This window comes from Anopheles merus, chromosome 2L (assembly GCF_017562075.2).
Source record: "Anopheles merus strain MAF chromosome 2L, AmerM5.1, whole genome shotgun sequence".
Classification (NCBI taxonomy): domain Eukaryota; kingdom Metazoa; phylum Arthropoda; class Insecta; order Diptera; family Culicidae; genus Anopheles; species Anopheles merus.
In genome coordinates, this window is record NC_054083.1 from 27,928,492 (window position 1) to 27,949,741 (window position 21,250).

Sequence of the window (21,250 nt, forward strand, 5' to 3'; positions counted from 1 at the left end):
GGCACCGGCAAAGCACTGCATAATGAACTTGCCAAAGTGTTTGATGGTTTAAATTGAGTTTGAAATCGTAAGCAAACGGGCAGGACCAGACTGAAACAAATTATGCTCTTATTTGGTTATGCTTTCGGATACAGGTAGTCTGCACGATGCTTCTCGTGAGGTAAAGTAGGTCTGCCTCACACGTATGTAAAACATTTCCCGTGCAAAAGGGGTTTTTTTCCTCGGCCAAGAGCAGGTCAGGATGGAAAGCAGGTCTGCAAGGCTGTAAACGTATCAGGTTTATTTTTAGTTAGTTTACGATACCGGTAACGCTGAAATGCCAGCGAAGGAGTGTTTTTATGGGCCAAATGTCGGAGTCATACGAATGTTGTTATGTTACGTAGACGTTCGCTTTTGGCGGATCAGTTTAATGTGGGCTAACTGTATGCCTAGGGGAAGTTGAAGTTCAACCTTGCGGAATGTGAACGTGAGCTGGTGGATATGCAGTCGTTGGGGGAGAAAGGATCGAAAGCGAAAGAAATTGGCAACACTTAGCGAAAAGCAACTAGGCAGCTGGCCGGTTGTAGCCAATGCAACTAGCAAAACTAAGTTGATGTGCAACGGAGAAGGGATGTGCTTAGTAATTGTTCGGCAAGAAGTTGTGCTACACTCGATCGGTTAGCACTGATGAATGAAAAGTTTGCCTTGAGTGTGTGTGTGTGTGTTGAGAACTTATCGCATAACCCGTCGCAACATCCGGCAGATCGGTTTAGAAACAATAATTGTTAACAGTGCAAAGTTTTTCGAGCTTTCGGAAGTGTGTTATGCTGGGCGGGTTGGAACCAATTTCGTTTGCCCTATTGATTATTGGTTGGTAGCAATGTTTGCAGATTTATTTTGAACTTCTCAAACTTTGTTGAGTAAAAAAGCAAAAACATTTTAATCAATGCCAGTGAATAGAGGAATTTAAGACAGACATTTTTAATGAATATAAAGGTTACAAAATTTAAGCGATTAATTTACAATTTAAACTAATTCAATCTTTTTTAACATTTCTTCAACATTTTTGTTAAAAACTTTTGCATTTCCAATCTGCAAAATATGTACAATATATAAAAATAAACTGCAAGTTTTCCTATTGGAAAACCACTCACAACTGCAGAAGAAGCATTTACTTTCATATGCAGCATTAAGCATTGTTTTTTCGCCTCGTGAACACACTTGCCCGGTCTCGTCGAGTGTATTCCCATGCGGCTACAACCCTGTGCCACATCGATATTGCATTCCCCACGCGAGAGAGAGAGAGAGCAAAACACGCTTGAGCGGAGAGAGTAACCAAGCGGTGAGCACTCGCTACATCGGATCCTTGCTACAGAAGCTTTTAAATAGAGAGCGCTGTCAGTAAAGTATCCTTCAGTCGCTAGCTGACAGTCGTTCGAGCTGGTACGAGTTTCGTTCGTTTTCCGCAGTGCTACCAATACGAAAACCGGTCTTTCAATCGCTCTTGTATTGACGCCGCTGCTGCTCGCGCCGGGCCCAGGTGTGTTTGGTCGTGTCGGTTGTGCAGCCTCGGTTCACTTCGTCTTACTGCACAAAACTATCCGCTGTGAGCTGGTGGAGCAGGTTTTGGACGAATTGAACCCTTCTGCCTATCATCGCTGCGAAACGAAGCTTTGTGAATGGTGTGGGAGCAAACGACGGCAGGGGTAAAGGATAATGGTGTGAGAGTTTTGTTGTAGTTTGTGCTGCTCCTGAAGGGTTCAAGCGTTGGTGCATTACTTTGACTTGGAGCTGATCGTATTTCTTCGCGGGTGCGCGAAATCCGGTGCCGGTCACCGTTGTTGGGTCGTGTTCGCGAAAAGTGGGTGTTTGTGTTTGTGCAGAAAGTTGTCAGTTGAGGGTGGGAAAACGCAATAGGAATTGAAGCGTGCTGTCTGAATAAATTGTACCGTTTGCAGATGGTGACTGAAGAAAAGTGAAGCACTGTGAGGGATAGTGAACAACATGTCCAAAGCTCGATTTTTTCTTAGAATACTTTCAAAGAAAATCATTCATTGAGGATTATTCAATAATTTAGAACAATTTTAGTACAAGGAATAGGCGTTAAAGGGTGCGCCTGGTACTTTGTACTGTTCTAAAGAGTTTAAATAACTGCATTCAACTTGAAATATAAAGCAAAACAGAGAATAAGTTGTACATATCTTCTTTCTTTTTTTATTTTGGCATCGCTGAATTCATACTAAATAGTGACGATGTGTAAAGAAAAAGAAAAATTACACAAAAACAAGAAAACACGAAAAATGGCTTATAAGAAAAAAGTATCCCACAAAAAAGCGCGTTGACAACGGTGACATTTCACACCCAGGTGGGGTAAAATGTTCCAAAACATTCCAAAACACAGTGCTGTCGACCAAACAGCTTGAAGTTGAGCCGAAAAGCTGTGCTGAAAGTAAATAAATTGTCCAAATTAACATTCCCGTTGGTGCGGGGGTCCGTTGAATTTTGTTCCTGCTCTTCCGGTGGAAGCCATTTCCCTTTTTTTCCCTTTTTGTCCTGTGCCTTGCAACATCAGCAAATAACGATCCTGTGTGTTGGGGAGTGAAAAACGTATCAGAGTGGAAAAAAAAAACCCTATCAAGACGTTCGTCCCGTCCATGGGCCACTCACAGGACAGGGGTCATGATTCCTTCTCCTTCGCTTCCCGGTTCGCTAGCTTCACTTTCACTTGGCATCGTCGTTAATCCACATAAATTTTGATTACGTTAGTTGTGCGAGACCCTCGTACAGCGCCACATTCGTACCTTATTGCAGTGCCGAAGCGCAGGAAACACCGGCGAAAGGGAAAAACGTGTATTAAAAGAGCGAACAGCGCTCTTCGATATGACTAGCGGACTGATGGTTAAAGCTGCCGTATTATTGTGTTTCTGTGCATGTGTGTGTGTTTACATCCCAGACAAACCATTTTCTCTTCTTCGGCCGCGGCAAAGGTGGGAGGGTTTGCGCCCTCGAATGAAATGGAGAGCACTCCAAATTGAGGGGGTTGAGTTGTTTTTTTTTCTCGGGGAAAGATCGTCTAGAAAATAGACACGAAGTGGCGGTAGATACGTATTTCACGCACCATGTACAGGATACAGGAGCAAGGACAAAGTAATGCTTTCTTTGTTAAGACAAGAGTCGTTGGAAAGACGCACAAAAAAAAAAAAAAACCAAACGATCCAACGGCCTCCTGTGTTGTAATCTCATAAAATTGTAATGCCAGGAAAATGAAATTTGCACGCCCTTTGAAGGAAGGTGGTGGAAACAAAACTGGGCATCACAAGCTACTTGGACAGTATCGTTAACGTATGTGTGTGTGTGTGTGTGTGTGTGTGTGCTCGTTTGTGCGCGTGTGTGTATGTGTGTGAGTGCCTTGTGTGGCAGGCGAAATCCTTCAGCAGGATTAACCTCGCCAGAGCTCGCGAGCGAACGAAGATCTTGGCGCTTACGCGTGGATGATTAATGCATGGGCACCCGCTCGATGCTCTCAGCGCATACCCAACGCACCTTTGCTTCCCTCTCTGATGATGTATGTTTCCGTTTTCAGCTGCAGATTTCGTGACTGGGGAGAAAAAAAAACCCCGCATGTGCGTATGTGAGTGAGGTGTTAGCAGGTGCTTGATTTGAGGCCGGTGCCGTGGTTTTTGGTGTGTCTGTGCTGATCGGAAGCAGCCGCACGGAAATGCGGGAAGATTTTTCGCAAACAAGAGCAGCAAAGCTTCCGGGCTCGGTTTGCATATGAATGGTCGATGATTGTGAAGTGCAAGGGGGAAGAAGTTTGGAGTTGAGGGTACGTGTTGGAGTTGCTGTGTTGGTGTGTAGTGATAGGTGTTTTACGTGAGAAAAGGTGCTCATCCCTGTTGAACGTGTTACAATCGGCCGCCCCCCCCCCGTTGACGACCAGACGGGTCGATAAGCAATCTGACGGTTGATACAAATTGCTTCCCAAAATGCGCCCTCACGTTGGACGCTGAAGTTGTTGCGGTTGGTGTGTATGTGTTCGTTTGTTGTTTCATCAGAGTGTGTGTGTGCTTTAAGTTGGACCTGACCCTGGCGCGAAGAGGTTAAAACCGAATAAAGGATTTGCTGGCGGAGAGTGTTGAGCGCAGAAAATCACAGCACTTGGCTATCAGTACCCGGTAAGTGTATTGTGCGCTGGGAATGATAAAGACAGTTCATCAAGAGTTTTGCTCCTATCAGCTCTTTAAAAGCTGTCTGGTTTGGAAGAAATAAAACACGAACCCAACTGTTAATCTGCTCACATTGACGGGATAGCGAAAAGAAAGTGAATGGAGCGCCCAATGTTAAAGCATCTTCGTTGTTAGGTCCGCTGAAGCCGCCCGCAGGCGAAGATAAATGGCATCAGATTTACCTTTTGCCTCGGTCGTGTCGTTCAGGATCGGAAGGATTCATTTGTATTTGCTGCAAAAAGGAAAATGTAAGAGAAAGAGACAGAGAAGGGAAGGAGAGAGCGAGAGAGGGTACAAGAGTGAGCCCATTTGTTTATTGGCGTCACCGGGCTGGCTGCTCGGGGTAACAACAATATTTGGAATATTTATTTGACCCCGGACGTACCCCGAAAACAAAAGCACTGGCGGCATCAACAAGGGGTTGGCAAAGTTTTCAAACTTTTACCAGCCGTGGGGGCTTGCTTTGTTGCCGCCTTGTGCCGGCCACGGTCGTGTACTTTCGCAAACACACACACACACAGAAGGGGCGATGGGGGTATTTTATGGTAGTTTTTGGTGCAGTTTCGGTGCTGCTTGCGGAGCGTGGACGATTTTCGGTATCAGAAATCATATCATAGCGTGCACGATAGGCGGGATCGGAGGGCAGCTCGGGTGCTGTAAGGCAGCGCAGGGAGCCTGCGTCGACGGGTGGATAGAAATAGCAAAGTTTCATCGTTCATAAATGCTGACAGCTCGGCCCGAAATCATTTTATCGTACCGGCGGCAATTCCAGGGCAGCGTGCAGCAAAGTCAAACTCGGGAGGGTGGTTGAGTTTGTTTTAAAAGATGCTTCCCCCGGATAGCGATGATTGTGGGTTGAAATTAATGTTGGTCCGTTTAAAACTTTCCCACCTCTAAGCTTTCTTACCATTCCCCCCCCCCCCCCTCGGTATGATGCAAGCTCTCGTTTGCTGTTGTGCTGTTCCGTGAAAGGTCCTGGTGGAATGTTGATGGAGTTTCATGTTTACGATCCCTGATGGTGCCGGTCGGCATGACAAAAGGCGCGCGCCGGATGATTCCGGTAATGCTTGTTCGCCCCGCAAGCCTTTTTATGCCGGAAGGCCACCGACGGAGAGTGAGCAACCCAAAGAGAGGATGTGGAAATTATCGTTAAAAAGATTACGAAGAACAATGTAACGGAAGCGAGTTCCAGGAATACGTACAATTTACAGCAAACGAAAATGACACACACACACATCAGTGGGGAATGTGACGAATTTCATTAACGAACTTTGGTCTCCATTTTGACTCCTTCGTTTCCATTTCCTTCTTTGTTTTTGTGCTATGGTTTTAGGGAAAGGGAAATTAACAGCAAAAAAAGGACCAGGCAATGTATTACAAAGCGACCCGACAGTGAACGGAACAGGAACACAACGTTCAAACATTACAGAAAAGAGAAAAAGAGAGAGAGAGTGATAGAGAGAGAGAGAGAAAGAGAGAGAGAAAGTGAAAGAGAGAAAAAGTCAACCCATTACAAAACCAGCATTACGTGATATGAGCCCTTTGATGGTTGACACGTTTGATGATGACGATGTTGACGATGATGGTTTGCTTTGATCGTATAATTGCTGGAATGATTTGGTGAGAAATGGATGTGTTTAAAATTTGCTCCCACGCGTGTGTGTTTCGCAGGCAGGCGATGCTATATTTTTCCCTCTTTCTTTGATTTCGATGGAAGCTTCTTTTTTTTACTAAAGTTCATTACACACCTGGTAGAAGCGTATACAGTGCTCCTTCGACAAACTCTGTTACGTGAAATTAAAGGTCTGATGGAGGAACGCAAGGGGGTTAGACAAAGGAGGGTAAATGTGTTGTTAATTACAGATTGAGGTTTGGTCTTGTTCTTGCGCGTGTATGTGAGGTTAACGAGGGGACGGAAATGTCAAATTAAAACTACTTTTTATGGACTTTCGTTTTAAGCGGTGGTTGAATAATGGCAGGATAATGATGTGTCTCACGCCGAGTTGTAAGGACATTGTTAATTGTATGTAGTAGATGTTTTTTCATGGTTGACTATTACACAAATAAATCAGTAAAAAGAAGCCAGGTTCGGGTCAACAAAGCATGAGTCTAATTTACTAGAAAATCGTTGTCTTTGCAAGACACAAACTAGCTCTAGCTCAACCGTAGAACATCTCCAGAACATGCCTTTGAGTTGGATTTAAACATGTAAACAGGGGTTTTGTATGATTGGAACATCTGATATGTCTCAAAAGAGCGTGCCAGAGCATCAGCAATGACCAGCAATGTCTTGAGATAAATATTTTAAATAGATGTGTTTTGAGCGGTCCTGCGGTACAGTCTGCAACTCGTTCGACTTAATAATTTGCCCGTCATGAGTTCAAGCCTAGAATGATTCGTCCCCACATCGTAGCAATCCGGCTGCGTAGTACTGAATAATGTCTCGATTGCCTTTATAGGTTGGCATGTGCACGTAGTACGTTACACCGAATAGAAGAAGATGCTTTAAATAATCCTGGATCTCAGAACTAAAGCGTAAGTGGCTCAATGATTGGTAATCATCACCACTTTAGATTGACAAAAGATTCCCTTCAAAGGAGAAGTATTTATGGCAATGTTTGAGCTTACAGAAGATTTGCATTTGATTGTATTTCCGCAATTTTAAAAGTTTCTTTGTAACCCGATGGCAGTAGCATTGGGCTTTAGCGATTGCCACGTTGTAAAGTGATGTAAATCCTACTCAATTCCTAATTTAAGTACCTCGCTCTATTAAAATCGCCTTTTTGTGATGAACGCATACAAAAGGCGTAATGTGTTACAAGCCAGAATCAAGTTTTAATCAGCTCAACTAGGATGAGTCGGCAACGTGATTAATGATGCAGCATCCCTCGGCAAACCGAAGGGCGTATGAAAAATGTGTTCGCTTCAATTAAACGTAGCTCTAAACAACACGATACCATAAAACATCCACGGAAGTTTGCCCTCACACACGCATTGTACCTTAATTATGCATCCAACCACGGACCTTCAACCCTCAACCCTCGACCGCAGCTGTTGATGGTTCGCAGCTCGTGTGCTCTCATTAATCAATAAACTCGATGGACACACCGGGCGGGATGGCTTTTATTACACTTTGCAACTCCCACCGATGGGGGTTTTCCGCAAAAGGGGTTCTCTCCGTCTTACCCCGCTGCACCGGGTGGACGAGCAAATGGGCAAACATTAAACGCGCATGGGAGCACGAAAGTTGCGCCACTTTAATTCTATAACGGTGCTCTAAACTTAACGTGATACGTGTGGGATAGAATTTTCTCTACCCATCGTGTGATAAGAGAAGGTGATACGAGTTTGTGCCGTCTGTTGTCTGCCTGCATGTGTGTGTGTGTGTGCGAGTTTTTGTGTCTGTGAAGTTGATTAAATCGATCCGCTCCACATGGCACAATGAATCCGGTGCTACCGAACGGCGGTACCAATACGAACATCGCTCCAAGAAAAGCGCCAGAAGTCAGAGCCACCGCCGGTTCCGAGATTGAAGCCCCGTCCGACCGGCGCCAATTTCTGCCATCAATTATTAATTGGTGACCCTCGCATTTGTCGTGGAAGGGCGTCTCGACGACGGCGGTAGGCTACGCAATTCGATACTTAAGGCAAGCGTCTTACCGGTGTTTCCCTCCCTAAAGGTACCTTTTACCACCTGGCAGCACCCGGCCGCTCTCATTAATGTGCCGGATGTTCGTCAAATATTTACACCCGTTCGAACGTGGCTCACGAAATCCTTAGCAAGGGTGGCTGATGATGGTGAAGGAGGCGATCGCCGGTTGAAGTTGATTGAGTTAGCAGACGAGTTTATGGGTAGCAGTAGCAAGATACTCCTTCCATAAAAAAGGGGAGTTTTGTTGTTTGCACTGGATGTGTAATCTTTGACGGGCGAAAAATGACGAACGGTGGCCCCGGGATCCCGGGAGCAGTCGTGGGAGCAGTTTAGAAGCGCTGTAAACCCTCCCAATAAGAGACGGTGCTCTCCATCCGGAAACGGCGGTTGGGTTTGTAATTGAAGCCATCGTCGATCGTCGGGTGCTAGCAAGCAAGTCTAGCTGCTGATCTATAAATCATAGACAGTGATGCCCGAATGCTCAGTTTTTGTGCAGAAGGAGAATTGTGAAGAAATTGTTACGACAAGCGCATTACACCGGCTCAGTGTAGCATAAATCTTAGTAAATCATGTTGGAAATTAGATTGGTCCCGACGGAGGCCTTCGGAAACGGATACGGCCATCGGTGGGCGTCCGGCTCAGCACGTGCTTGGTGGCAAACGGTACAAGAGTGGAGCAAAACAATTCGCTTTCCTTGTAAAACTCTTCACACACGCACACGTACGCACAACACATAAACAACCACACAGCAACCGGTTAGAGTGGTGGAAGTTTTGAGATTGCTTACCGGCTTATGAGGCAGCTTAGCCTTCGATAACGAATTCGCAAACAAAGTTTCATTTCGCAAGACGCGCTCTCACCTTCCTGCGCTAACGCGGATGGGCTAGCGATTGCTATAGGGGTCCTACTCGATTACTTCTAAATGCGATTACGGTCCGACGCCAGGAAGTGGTGAAAATCCATATCCGAACTCCCTAGACAACTGGTCATCCTGGGACGGCGGTAATAACAATCCGCCATGACGTCGTACGACGGGTACGTGCCAAAGCGGTCCCAGTTATTGCCAAAGATGGACGGAGCGAACGGGCGGCGCTTTTAATAATCCCACTGCCGAATGATCTGCTTCTCCCGACATCTTCCGGCGCAGCGTTAGCATCATTCCGGCCGAAATTGATCGTGTTTTAGCGGGCGGGGATGGAAGAATGTCTGGTGCCTTTTCTTTCGCAGGTCATGTCCCTCAAGACCACCGTCCAAGCGATGCTGTGATTGGGTACGCGTCAAGGTTGTCGCGTTCGGGTAACCGTGCCATGGCAAAGCTCGCACTCAAGTGTCGTCATAATCGTGGAGGACAAATTTAATGCTCTTTTGAGCCTAAAATCATGGTCGAGATCCCCGGCGCACGGAGAACGATTTAAAGCGTGCCGTGGAGTGCCATTGTTTTTTCGTATAATGATGGGGCATGAAAAGTCGGCATAAAAAGCCGGCATAACTGTTTGTTCCCTGACGAGATAGCTGTGCCGTGTAAAGCAACCAAGGAAGCAGTTGCGGGCGAAATATGACAGTTTTTAAAAGGCCCCGGTCGCATCATTGACCACCCTATCCACTGTGGTTGATTTGTCGGGGTGTGTTTTTTTGCAGACCTTTCTTTGAAAGTGTATTACCCGACTTGGTCGGTGTAGCAATTTGGGTGCTTTTTTTGGGAAAGCTTTATCATGATGTGAAAAGCGCTTCGATCGCCCGGACGGCCCGAAATGGCCCTAAAATGTGGCGCTAGCTCCCGTTGAAACGATAGCCGTATATTGGTTTTATTGAAAGGTACTGGCACCGTGGGACGCTGTTCAGGGAAGCATTCCAGGTAAATTGGATAAAGGTGGGATTTTCTGACGCTGGCACTACCGGGAATCATTAAAGTAGCATTTATTATTATTTCACTTGCGGGAGCAACGCGTAGCGCCTAAATCAAACGAGAGCACTGTGCTCCTCGGGAGCTCATTTGTTTAATGGTAATGAATGCACTTTAAGCGCCGGAAGTGATTCCAGTACTAGGAAATTAGAAGCTAGAGATTGCTGAAGGTGGTTGTTTGTGGATGTTTTACAAGCGCCCGCGGGAGTGGTTTGGAGTAATTATTACGAATCATCCCCTGATGCGGGAAGCTGAAAGCTAACAGCGCTGAGGAAGAGATATAGTTCTTAGGATCGTGTGAGAATTTTCCCCGAAATCAACAGTACCATTCCTAGAAATAATTTAGCAACCATTAATGGTATTAACGAAGAACTCCTACCCTTGGAAACGAGTGACAGTTTATGTCAACATTTGCTTTATGAGGGTTTTATCTTTGGAAAAAGTCACATTTGTCCTTTTTGGCAGCAGATCCAAGCATCGATAGAAAACGTTGTAGCATCTTACCCTATGGTTGGTGATACAATAAACGTTCCGTTTGTGTCTCGCAACGAGGTTCAAAGCACGTGGGCTTAAACTATGTTCAAGTTAAAACGAACAGGGTCACTCTACTCAAAGCGGCCGTGTTCGATGTCCGCCCGATAGTGCAATGTCGGTGATGCCTGTGGATTACTGATCCCTCTTTTGTGGCTTTCTCGTCACGGGTTGCTGGTTGCTGGTTGCCCTCGCTGCTCCACGTCGGTTTTGTGGAACGATGGTAGTAACGAGACGGCACTAGGTGCCGGTCCAGGGGCCGACCGTTTTCGGGCGTCACAAAATCGCAAGCCTTTTAAACCCTGAGACTAAAAGGAAATTATGAAATTGAATTTTCTTTGTCCGTGATTATCTGCTGATGAAGGTTATAACGTTTTGTGGCCGTGCCCTTTTCCCTGTGTGCATGTGAGTGCGTGTGTGTCGATGCTTGGGAAGCACCACTGTCTTGTCAACGAAGACGGAGAACACCAGACTGTTCCAGACAGCAGACTGGAAGAAGAATCGATTTTTAACGGAGTCTCTAACAAGATACACCGTGGACGGGGTTTTTGCTTGCAGCCTTGCAGAAAGCCATGTTCGGATGTGTTACAGCTTCTGTGCCGATGTCGCAAATCGAAAATTGGTGCTGTGGTTTGATGTACACGATTTTCGATTGTAAGTGCGTCGTTAAAACAATGGGGTTGTGCTCGTGTACTTGCTATCCTACTTAAAAAAGGGAGAGAGAAAAAATAGAACTTGTACTGCTATTGCAAAGCGCTTTGTTTTCTGAAATAAAACAACGAACTTGTTCCGCAAGAAACCCCTTTTTTGCCTCCCTTTGAGTTGGCAATGTTTGGACAGGGAATAAAAGTGTTAGCGAATGAAATTTACTGCGGAGAAAATGTAGCCCCGAGGGAGCACAAAGTGCACGGTAATTAAGTTGGTGTGGAAATGCTACTTTTTACACAATGTAACACACAAAAGGGACTGTTTCTCGCCAGCCTGATGCTGAGTGTTGACTTGCCAATGTCCCCGAGGGGTTTGCTTGTTTGAGGTGGCAAAGAATGGTGCAAAAAATTGCACGAGAAATAGAGTGCACTGGTAGTATGGGGAGCTGAATGGGAAGCCGGAGAAAACGGTAGGAAATAAAAAGATCGTTTGAGGTTGTCTTTCGGCACAAGGCACAGGCCTTGGGAAAGTGTTGTAAGTCTTTACGTTGGGTTGCTCAAAATACTATAACATAAAGCGTCTATAAAGTGTAAATAGAATGTTCATTCTTAGGGAAAGTTAAGAAGAAGGTAGGCTTGTTATATTTTCTACATTGCAATAAGACTAAAATTCAGTTATCATCCGCTGGGATGAAAAATCGATATCATATCAAACCTTTTAACGAGCTGGATTTTACGCAACAGTTTACTGCTTCCAATTTTCAGTAATGTCAAATGAATCTAAACATTGTGTACATGATGTACATTTGAAAACATTTTTTACGGAACAAGCTGAACGGATTATTCCCAGAAAAAAAAAAACAATACTCCCACAAAACATCAAATAGCACAAACTCAAACGGGGTATGTCAAAATTTTCCTGCGCCTGACTTTACAGGAAATGAAAGATAAATATTGCGACCATTTCCCATCATCTGCCGAACGGAAACGGGATTGAATTTCAAAGCAATCCGTACTTAGAATTCAGACAAAAAAAATACAAAAAAATCACTCGATCTTTCTCTCGCTGTCCAAAAATGTTTGTGTGTTCAGATGAAAATACAGCTGCATGATCCGAAATCATAACAGCGCACCACAGAGCACCGACATGATGCATTGTTCCGGACGAGAACGGGTTTGGTGCCTGGTTCGATTGGCAGCTTGAGAGAAACACTTGCAAAAATATATCTGTGCTTTGATATGCAGCCGATTGTTTGCCCCGGATGGGTGAAGTTAACTTTCAGCGCTCGTTATGGATTTCGTGCCATGAGTGTTGATAGAAGTCAAATTTGAGCACAATCATAATCACCATTACAAGGGAGTAGCAAGCGGTCATGAGTGGGAAGGGGCAGGGAAGGAGTGTATTCAAAGTCATTATTTTACCAGAAAGCGTTTCTGTATTTAGAGTCTTTTTTTTGGCATGCATTGTAATCGAATTTCGAATTGAAATTACGGCGTAGCTTACACTTATTGCGAGAAAACGTGATTAAAATGCAGACCGCTGTAGGGCAGCCCGAAAGCCGATACCGAAAGTGATGGATTTGAGTGAAAAGGATACCAAATGGGCAGGGGGAGGGGTAGAAAGTGGGTCAGATCATTAGCATACTAAAAAAGGGGAGCGAGCACAACACAACACAAAAAACACCATAACAACGTCGAGCCAGGCACGTCCGGATGTAACGTGCCGGCAACTCTTCCAGCAAACGATACAAACAGAGAGAAGAGAGAAAAAAACGCAACAGGCAAAACAAGGCGAACATAAAAAGCCCAAAATGTGAATTGGACAAAAAAGGGTGCCTCAACAACGCATTCAACCTCGATTGGAATCGATAAATAATTTACAATTCAACAAAATAACCGAAACAATCGCTCATCCGTTACCGTTACTGCCTCGTTTTGGCGAATGATTGTGCTTGTGTAGCGCATGGTGAAAAAAAGAGGTGAAAATTTGATGGTAAATGTTTTATATTGATAATCATTACCGACATTGTTATGATAAGAATAAATGTTTATTGAGTAGGATGTGTTGCATATGAATATAAAAACATAAATGTATTAATGAGCTATAGAATATTGCCTTTTACGCAATGACATGCAATTACATGCTTAAAATAAATGTCATCTTCGAATTCTTTGAAATAAACCATTAACATCACTTCAAATATATTTTGACGAAAGATTATGAATAAATTTATTCTCAAAATTGAGTACCAATTACTTTATTTTCACCGTAAGCTGTCCCTACTCGTGTTGATTGTAAACTGAATACTGTTATTGTTCAACACGGTTGTACAAGTCGGCATCGTCGATGAGCGACCCAAAATAGATTTGTATGTGATTACTCTCCGGAATTTAAAGCAGAATCGATTAAAACGGGTAAAATAACAGGCCGTGCATGGATTTTCTCCATGCTTTTCGTTAAGCAGCTCTTCCAATAAGTAATTCCAAATCAGAATTGAAAGGATTCCGTCTGTTAAAGGATCAATACATGGCCCAGCATAAATTGCAATGAAAATGAGAGAGAAAAAGAAGCAAGAAAAAACCCTCCACGGAGCATGAAAACATGCCTCCTTCCCAGTAAAGAGCCTTCTAATTGAAAGGCAATTCCGGGACCGTCGGGCGAGCGGGGAACCGTTTCACTCGAAGCTAATTACTTAGGTGCCTTCGACGATCTGCATCTGATCCGTTTCCCGGGCAAGTGCTCGGGGTCGAGATGATTGAAATTGGCATTTATCCATTCCGGGTGGAGGGTTTTTCAAAATAATACCCACCCTTCTCCTCTCCACACGACAAGCCGAGAGTGGTGAAAGTGGACGAAATTCAATTAAACTCATTCGTTAGATTTATCCGCCCTTGCAGGTAGGGCAAGATGAATTTTAATTTCAAATTACCCAGCCGGCACCCATCCCCGGAGACCCGGAGACCCGGACACACACGACAAGGGGTAGCGAGCAAAGCTAGGAGGATCAAGGCGGAGACCAAGTTTTACCCACCGCCTAGCCCTTTCGAGGGGCGCTTTCGATCAATTGAAACAACTTTGCAGCAGTGTGCAAGAAACATGCCATTATGCCGCGCGGAGCCAAAGTCGAGGAACATTAAATATTCATAACCTTTTTACAGAGTGAATGTGTGATGAGGTGCGGGGGGTGTGCCGGGGGCGTGGGCCGATGCTTTCTTACTTACTGGTTGAGAGCAAATGGAAATGTTGGCATTCGATTTTCGGGGATTTTTGCACCGGCCCAAAAAGGCCGCAAAGAACCTAGACGCGCGCATCGAAGACGTTCGAACAAATTCGCATGGGATCGAAGATTACCAGCGATGGGTAGTGCGATCGATCATGCTCGAGTGTGTTTTGCGCGAGCGCATCCGAACCGTAAAACAACCGGAGACCGTAGATTGCCGGTGCACTTGCTGGAAGAGAGTGTTTTTTCTGTTTTTAGAAGCAAAGAAAATCTTCCCACGGCCCCAAAATGCCAATTCAAACATGAAAGTCAAAAACTGTCGTTGCTGCAAAAAGTCTGCTAGCCGTGCTAGCGTAAAGTTTGCCGTTTGGATCGTGGGGTTTCGGGGTTTCAAAATAGCAATTCGATGCTAATACAGTTGCGCTTTCATGCAAACCAGCTAGCGGAAACGCGACGCAAGCACCGGTGGCGGAGCAAACTGTTCCACCAGTACCGTTTGGAGGTTCCTGTTTGGCGGTGAAAAATGTGATTCCCAAACATGGCTCAGTGTGCTGCGGTGGTCGTGTCTGAAGCAGGTGTGAGAAGGGGGTAGGAAGGTAGCCGAAATAAAACGCAGAAAAGGCGCGAGCAGCAAGGGGCGAAAAAGATACGAAAAACAAAATGGCCATCCAGCAGCGGAAGACGAAAGTATGTCGAATGACTAACATCCGGCCGTTGTAGTATCTAACACCAGCGATTTCAGGAACGAGGAACAGTTTCCGCTTGCTAGAGAGTGAAAAGTTTATTATGCAAATATAAACATCATTGCCGAGGTGAGCCAACGCGGGCGACCATTTTGTGAAGCACGCGTGGGGTAAACGAGGGGGCGCTACATTTTTTCTTCTTGATACCCCACGACATAGATACGCTTTCCCGTGAAGTCATGGCGTTTCAGGCCGTCCAACTTTCAAGTGGTTGTTGAGAAACTCCCAGGACTCTGCTGAGTGTGTGTGTGTGTGTGTGTGTGTGAAAGAGCTGTGACAATACGTCACGCCGTGTTCTGAAGGGTTGTGTGAAGCGGTCGTGGAACGTACCTCAGCGGTGGAAATAGTGAAGCAAGTAGTCATCTTACGCCTCACACACCCATACAAGAGGCTTGTTGACAGCCACGGTCTAAGGATGTTCAAAGTCTTTGCAGGCTACGCTTTTATGCAAGGGAGAAAAGGAGTTTTTTTGCCTCTTTGGGGTAAGGCGCTAATGATACGCTAATATGTGACGCGTGTTAATGAGTCAGGTATAATTAAAACAAAATGTTCGTTTGGTTGGGCTGTCGTTAAATGCAATGTTTTACAACAAGCAGTAAATTCGAGCCATAAGTGCTCATTATGGATGGATGAATAATTAAGGGACGCTAGAAAAAAACAACACATCTTTCAGTTTTATGGTTCGTTGAGTGGTGTGATAAAACAATAAGGGGTGCCTGTTTGCGGTTGAAGTTGATTGTGATGCTTTGTTTTGATTGTTTATGGTTTTCCCGTGATGAAGGAAACCACATGAAAAGTAATCTAATTATTGAAACATAATTGAAATATGGTTACGGCTAACGTCTTGAAATACACTTTTTTATGCAAGGTTTGAAGAACTGCAAATTAGTATAATCCTGTTTATTGATATTTGAGCTCGAAATGTTTAGTAATGAAATGTGCTTTAATAAAAAAATGTAAATTTTTAGTTGGTAAAATAAAAATAAGAATAGATTGCATAGCTTCAGGCGTTGTAGAAGGGAAATAAAGACTCCGTTTATAGGCGTACCTTTTTCCGGCTATTTGCTTGGTGGTTCTCTACGGACACGAGTCCTGGACCATCCGAGCGGACGATGCAAACGGTCTGAGCGTGCTTGAGCGACGCATCTTCCGGACCATCTCTGTCGGTGTTTTCGAGCATGGAGTTTGGAGGAGAAGGATAAAGCACGAGCTTGCTGAGCTGTACAGCGAACCGAGCATCCTGATGGTTGCGAAGGCTCGAAAGATACAATGGCTGGGGCATGTTATGAGGATACCGAACCAAGAAGGTGCTCGACAGCGATCACCAGTTCGGGATGAAGCGCAGAGGAGCACAGCGAACTCGATGGCTGTCGGATATCGGACCGAGCATCTTGGAGAATGATTTTCGACCGGGCCATGTCACGTCAATGTGCTCTATCGTGAACAGGTCTACAAAAGAAAGAGAGACTTAGAGAGACTTCATTGTATATAATTAATTTCCTATTTCTATAAATCTCCAGAAGGATCATTATACGAAAATTTCATTTAAAAAATTAAGTACATTACTCTGCTACCACGACCATTAAGATCTAGCAGAAGCTAGGAACAAGCTTATCATTTACCATTACACTGCTCGTGCTGTCTAACCGACAACCGAGTAAGGTGTGTATTTGAAGTCCTTCACTCAGCAACTTTCAAAACTACCCTGATTGATATATACGACCGTTACTTCACCTCCCGGTACGGATTTTGCCACAGCGAAAAGATAACGTTCACTACTACCAACCGCACCGGCTAATGTACAATCATGAACTCAACGCGCCCCATCTACCGCGCAAAAAGCTTATGATTTATTTCATCCGTATCTATTTTTTCCTCCCAACACAACTGAAACTCGCGGATACACTTCCTCTCTCCAAGGTCAGGCGGGTAAAAGGGCTGGAAGCGCAAAATATCTTCCACGCTTACACTCCATTTCACCGAGCTGGAGCTGAAGTGGAGGAAAAAAGCGACACATAATTCGCTTCAGCTTTCACAGTTGATGTAACCTTGGCTCGGAAGTTACACCACGGATAGCGTATAATAAATACGCCATGCCTTCCTTATCAAACCCGATGGATTTGTTGTGAGGGTGTGTGTGTGTGTGTCGGAGGCAGCACCAGACGCTCGCGGAAGACCATCTTCTTCCGGCAGCGAAACTACTTGTACACACTCACAGCTACGGGTATCGCACAAGATATACACTCAATCTAAACTCGCACAAACTGTTCGTCGTGTCTAGTGAGATGCGTTCTAGGGTGCCCCGTTGCTTGGGGCGCCCGAAAACCCATCAAAACCGGTGACATAATCGCCCGACAGCTTGCACCTCACCTTGCACCGTGGGGCATCGTGGTGCATCTTGGGCACAGCTTGCAGAGATATCTCTGTCGCCTCCGGCGTACTTCTCAAGATCGCGAACATCATGATGATGATGATGATGACGGTCATGGTGGTAGTGGTGATGTAGCAACAAAATGCATTGCAGTTTGCGGGAACGCAACACGAACGAGTGCGCTTTTCCAATTTATTCTCAACTCCACAGCGTAGCGGCTGTAAAGGGAAAGATGTCTCTGGCAGGGGAAGGAGGCAAAGATTTCGGGATAACAGTGGAAAATGTTTCCTCACTTTATCATGTAAATTGAGAAGATTAACATTTTCACTAGCGCGAAGCCCCGGTTTCGCGGTATTCCGTTGGGGGTATCTGTTGGACTGGAAAGCCGTTGCTTAGAAGAGGCAAGATTGAAAGCGTGAGTTGAGCAGGGGGATTTTGGAGCAGGAGTTAAAAGGCTCCCGTTACCAGCCGGAAAGGGTTTTCGGCTTGATTTCGGATTACAAGCGTGAAGATGGATGTGTTGCTTCTAGTCGAGCTGTGTGCCAGGAGTGATACTGCTTTAGTCTAAACGTTGATGAATGTGCTGTTAAAGTTAAGGATATTGTAAAAAAAAATCTTGTTTGGAAAACGCCTTCCGAAGGAAGTTCTCAATTAAAGGACGCAAAGATGGTTGGCAGCACAGATTCGTCCAAAAGCCTCGCCCAATCCTGATGTTCAAAGTTTTGGCGGGCCTGAACGAATCTGTTACCTCACTTAAGCGTCGGCGTTTTCTGTTCTTCTTCGTAAATCCTCATCAATCTGAGATTGAGCAAAGGCGGAAGAAAAGCGGACAGACAGATGATTTATCATCATCGACGTCGATTGATTGACGATTATTTTACGAGCGCAGGTTGTGGGTGTGGAATCAGCGCGAGCGGAAAGCCCTTTTTGAGGGTGGGATTGAAGCCCCAAAGAGAGTGTAAATAGATATCTGTCTCGGTGGCGAGCTTGCGGTATAGGCTTGCTATTGTTTTTCACAGGAAAATTTGGCATTTGCTACTTGAAAAGCGCTTGTTCCCGTGAATTGTCTTTGATTTGGTGATCAACCGTATCGGTGGCGTTCGGGATGGCGCTCAGCCCGTAATTAATGATAACTGATGTAATAATTTAACATAAATTAATATCTATAAAACAATCTGGCGGTGGGAAGGCGGTGGGTGAAACGTGCCCACACCCGTTGCGCAGCGTATTTATTAATTTCGCTTAATCACTTACCGGGCGGTTGCGTGTTTGCGCTGCGTGGCCCCAGAGGCGGTTCATTTCCGCGCAATTTGCGATCAATTTACAGGCACAAAGCGGGTAGAGTAAATTAATAGCGAAGCTTTTGATTACACCATGCTACGCTTTTGGCGTGTGTGTGTGTGTGTGTGTGTGTGTATGGGTGCGTAATGAGGTGATTTTCATCCCACCAGCCAGTATGCAACCGTAAATTGATCTATAGAAATCGGACGCCTTTTCGGTATGCATTTCAACGGAAAATAATCCTTCCGAATGGTGCAACAATGGGTTGCATACTTTCGGGCGCCGTTCGGCACGGACAGGCTGTTCAATATTGTCACGCAAAAGTCGAAATCGATCAGTAACGCAGTAATGATGTGCTATTCTGGAAAGCGGCTAAAAAAAAAACATGAATGCATTATGCAAATCACATGCAGATGGGAGCTCCCGACTCCCTAATTTTGAATTAATTACAACCGATACAATGCTGGGCGACTTTGGAATGTTTGAAATGCACGAGCAAACTGGACAGTTTTGCCAAAGTTTAAAGCAGATTGTTGCAACTTATTATGCAGCTTTAATGATTAAAACATAATTTTGAACGTTTTTTTTTACACTTTAAAGCAAAACCCTGTCTGTACCGAGACAGGGACATGTTTAAAGTAAATTCGGCTTCTGAGAGCTTGCTGTCAGTGGGAATAAAAGATTGCACTGTAAATAGAGGAAAACCGGACTCGTGCAAAACATGCTTGCTTCAGGTTTTATGGTCGTTGCCATGTTTTTTTTTTTTTGGAGTATTGCTTCCTAGTTTCTATCAGACCTGAACATAAAAAACACCTTCAATCAAGAGATAAAAAACAGTGAGCGAAAGAGACGTCGAGTCGCTTAGTTTGACAGATTTTGGAGTAGTTAGGGATAGAGCTCGATCTGTTTCCTAAACCGGGGGTGTCCAATCGCTACAGACACAAATACGGTCGTGCAGCATTTTCCGGACCAAACGCTTTATCATCCCCGTTTTGTGTGCGCTGTCCCACAAAAAAGCCAAACACAAACATGCCCAGCCGGAGTGTCCGGTGTGGAATTAGTGTGATACTGGAGGAGGAGGACGACGGGAACACAGCTCACATACAGGAATCTGTTCCTCTGGATTGGAAGATGGGAGGAGGCAACAAAAAAGAAAGAAAAATACCGGACATGTCAACCCTAACGTGGTGTGAAAGTATGGGTTTGTTTGTGTGAGAGCTCAGTGAAAGGAAGAAAGAAAGGAAGTAAAAAGCGTTTGCAGGACCTTCCACAAAATTAAACCATCAACCTCACATCCCGGGAAAGGAGGATACACCACCAGGAGCCACATGAGGCTCGGTCCGAGCAAACGAAGAAATAGAAATGCCACTTATGGCTAGCCGACATCGTTATGCTCACCACCCTCCGCTTGCTACAAAGCACAGCACAAATGGGAATGAAACGGAAAACAGTCGACCTGCCAGGCCCGCCGGTCCCGGACAAGCCCGGAATAAATGTCACCGGAACGTGTGTTTGCAAACACGGGGAAAGATGCAATCGGGTCGCACGGGTAGCCCCGGGCTGCCGGATGGAAAGCTCACGGGTTTTAAAGCTATTTCCGGATCGCGTTTTCATGTTTCTTTTTTTTCATTGTTTTCCCGCTCCATTTTGTTGAGACGGAAATTTTAACCAGCAGTTCCTTTTTTTTGCCTTGTTCGGTTGTAGCTCGGCTCGAAAGTGTTGCAGAAATCTCATTCCCCACTCAACTCCACACCGCACCCAAGCGGACTTAACCCCCTTCGGGCTTTGCGAAACTTGCAAGCTCATCATCGTTCGCAAGCGACACCGAGCCAAAAAGTCGGCGCCAACTACGGGCGGAAACGGGAAAAGAATATTATTTATTCATTTTCTCATTGTTTCCAAATCAACTCACCTTCCAAACCGACGGCCGGATGGTTGGTGGAAGTGTGCGAAACATAAAACCACTTTACGATGGGTATGAGTACGTGCGAGGAATATGGTGTGATGCCACGTGTTCGCTTGTTCGCGCGTAGATGGTGCTTGATTTTAGCTTCAACAAGCGTTTGTTTTTAAATTGCACTACTACCACACTGGCTGGCAGTAGCTTCAACTCGCATGCCACAAACCAGCAGTCGAGCGCTGGGGTTTTCCATGGCAATGTGCCTCATTTTTAGGCTAGGACCCTTAACCTCAAGAGCAGTGTGTGCCCCTGTATGGCCCGGTGCTTTTCATCCCGCCGTTACACCGGCAACAGAATTCGATTCGCAGCATGTAACACAATTCCAGCACACAAAAACACACACACACCGCGATGATGGGTTGGTTGTTCTAAAGCTGGGAAAAGATGCGATGCGCAAATCATTTGCATGCACTCTGTACGTTTGTTCTTCAGTGCCACCGAAATTGTATGCTTTATTGTACGTTTTTTTGCATCGCGAGTCCTATTAAAAAAAACACGATACCAACACCACTCCACACTCAAGGCACACGCTAACGAGACGGAAACAGATTGAAACGTTGTTTGCAGACAATTAGCTTACGATTGGGTGGGTGAAATGTATGGGCTGTAAAGAATAAGAGAGAAGAAAAAAAGCAACAAACAATTATCCTTCAAAAGAAGCCAAAAGCAGCATCAGAAGAACGGGTTCATTTGGCGTTGGGAATGATTTTTGGAGATGGTGTTTTTTGGCGAATGT

At 45.1% G+C, this 21,250-nt stretch overlaps 1 protein-coding gene across 3 annotated transcripts in view; it reads left to right on the plus strand.

The window, feature by feature from the left end:
• Positions 1 to 1,408: 1,408 nt before the first annotated feature.
• LOC121591508 overlaps positions 1,409 to 21,250 on the plus strand; it is a 59,483-nt gene continuing 39,641 nt past the window's right edge. For 2 of the 3 annotated variants that reach the window (XM_041912103.1, XM_041912105.1), the window contains exons 1-2: positions 1,409 to 1,519; positions 3,563 to 4,154. The gene's annotated coding sequence lies outside the window, so the exon portion shown is untranslated. The other variant, XM_041912104.1, reaches the window with a different exon arrangement.